The sequence below is a fragment of the Neovison vison genome, chromosome 5 (assembly GCF_020171115.1).
Source record: "Neovison vison isolate M4711 chromosome 5, ASM_NN_V1, whole genome shotgun sequence".
NCBI classification, from domain to species: domain Eukaryota; kingdom Metazoa; phylum Chordata; class Mammalia; order Carnivora; family Mustelidae; genus Neogale; species Neogale vison.
This window is the reverse complement of record NC_058095.1, coordinates 122138814-122141135: the sequence shown is the minus strand read 5'-3', so window position 1 is coordinate 122141135 and position 2322 is coordinate 122138814. Positions and strand designations below refer to the sequence as shown.

The 2322-nt window shown below is 37.1% G+C and overlaps 1 pseudogene; it reads right to left on the bottom strand.

Moving 5' to 3' along the window:
• Nucleotides 1–1108: 1108 nt before the first annotated feature.
• Nucleotides 1109–1922, bottom strand: LOC122907453 (annotated as a pseudogene).
• Nucleotides 1923–2322: the final 400 nt, after the last annotated feature.

Genomic DNA, 2322 nt, shown 5'->3' with positions numbered 1-2322 from the left:
TTGGTTCACTGCCACCTTTTTCCATGAAGCACTAGAGAAAACATTTACAAGAAGCATTCAAAAAGGAAAGGAAAGTGGCATTTTATTAATTATAACTGCTTATTAGAGTTAGAATTTCAAAACAAAGAATTTTAATTAACCTAAATGGTATACACCTTTCTCATAAGAAAGTTACACCTAAAAGTCTTTAAACCAAACCAGACAAATGAGGTCTTCCCAATTATCCACATTCCCTTCCTTCCCCACCACTACCCTTTCCATGCTTAAACCAATAGTCTTGGATGACATGAGGAAATTTACTTGCTTCTTTTGTATTAGAGCTGACTAGGAAACCTGCTCTTAAATATATTCATAAAGAGGGTTTGAGAGGGTTTCCAAAGTAGTGATAAACAAATGGGGATTTTCAGCCCATATTGAAAGACTTTTGAAGGGCCATGTAATACTGAAAAGTTATGGGGCACGTGCACCCAAATGTTTATAGCAGCAAAGTCCACAATAGCCAAACTATGGAAAGAACCTAGATGTCCATCAACAGATGAATGGGTAAAGAAGATGTGGTGTATATATACACAATGGAATACTATACAGCCATCAATAGAAATGAAATCTTGCCTTTTGCAACAACATGGATGAAACTAGAGGGTATTATGCTGAGCAAAATAAATCAATAAGAGAAAGACAATTATCATATGATCTTCTAGATATGAAGAATCTAAGAGGCAATGTTGGGGGGGGTTGATGGGTAGGGAAGGAAAAAATGAAACAAGATGGGATCAGGAGGGAGACACTTAAAGAGACTCTTAATCTCACAAACCAACAGAGAGTTGCTGGGGGGGGTGGGGGAGGTAGAGGGTGGTTGGGTTATGGACATTGAGGAGGGTATGTGCTGTGGTGAGTGTTGTGAAGTGTATAAACCTGGCAATTCACAGACCTGTAACCCTGGGGCTAATGATACATTATATGTTAATAAAAAATAAAAAAATTTTAAAAATCCATTTCCAGAGTTTCAACTGTCATATATATAATTATTAAAATTATATGTAATATAAATATTTATAACACAATTTAAGTAAATATATATTTTTATGTCTGATCTTATTTATTACTCTTAGAAAATCTCTTGACTGGACTCAGACTTAGAGGTAGAAGCTCTTAGAAAGGACAGCCTTTGTCTCTTGACATTCTATTCCTGGTATCTTTCTTGGGTCTCCTTCATTCTTTTGGCCAAAAGTTTAGCATATTCTGCAACTTCTTCTTTGTCTTAGTATGCTGTCTCTTTAGAGCAATATGCTGATGCTTGTGTTGGAGGAACAAGACACTGAATCTTGGGCACTTTGGTTCTAGGTTTCTTACCTGCTTTGTTTAGGGGCTTTCTCACAACATACTGGTGGATATAAGCTTTTTTAGAGAGATTGAAAAGTTTGTAGATTATGCTAGCTCTTTTGGGCCCCGGGCAATGAGGCATAGTAGTATCAATGAGTCCAAGAAGAGCCTTCTTTTTTTTTTTTTTTTTTTAACAATGACCTAGTTGAGAGCACTGAGATCAGCATTCACAATGCAACCCCAACAGATTTTTGTTTTCTTTCTCCAGTCCTCCTTGGTCTGTAGCAGGAATGCCCCTTACTCAACAACAGGTGGTCACAGCCATGAATCAAGATTCCCTGCTTTATGGGGAAGCCTAGTTTGTCATTGTCACCACTGATTCAGACCATATAACCCTTCACCCATAACATCAGCAGCAACTTCTGTGGCCATAGGCTTTGCATGAAAGGTACAAGTTAGTGTTCATAGACCACATCAATGAGTTTCTGGCGGGCAGTAGTTGGGAAAGAGATGTTTGGCTTCATCCTAAAGCAGCCTACTATCTCAGAGGTGCCATTAAAAAGTTATCTTTTTTTTTTTTTTTTAAAGTAAATTCTACATCCAACTTGGGGCTCAAAATCATGATCCAGAGATCCAGAGTCCCATGCTCTACCTACTAGCCAGCCAGGTACCCCAAGCAAATGGTTCTTTTATATTTTTTTCAAACACTTGATCAGCCTAAAATGTATTATGCTGGTTCCTCTTTTCTTTCACTGTGCAGAGGCTTTTTATTTTTATGTAGTCCCAATAGTTTATTTTTGCTTTTGTTTCCCTTGCCTCAGAAACTATCTAGAAAAAAGTTACTACAGCCAGTGTCAGAAAAATAAATATCTGTGTTCTCTTCTAGGATTGTTATGATTTCACATCTCATATTTAGGTCTTTAGTCCATTTTGAATTTATTTTTATGTATGGTGTAAGAAAGCAGTCCAGTTTCATTCTTTTGTGTGTTGCTCTCTGGT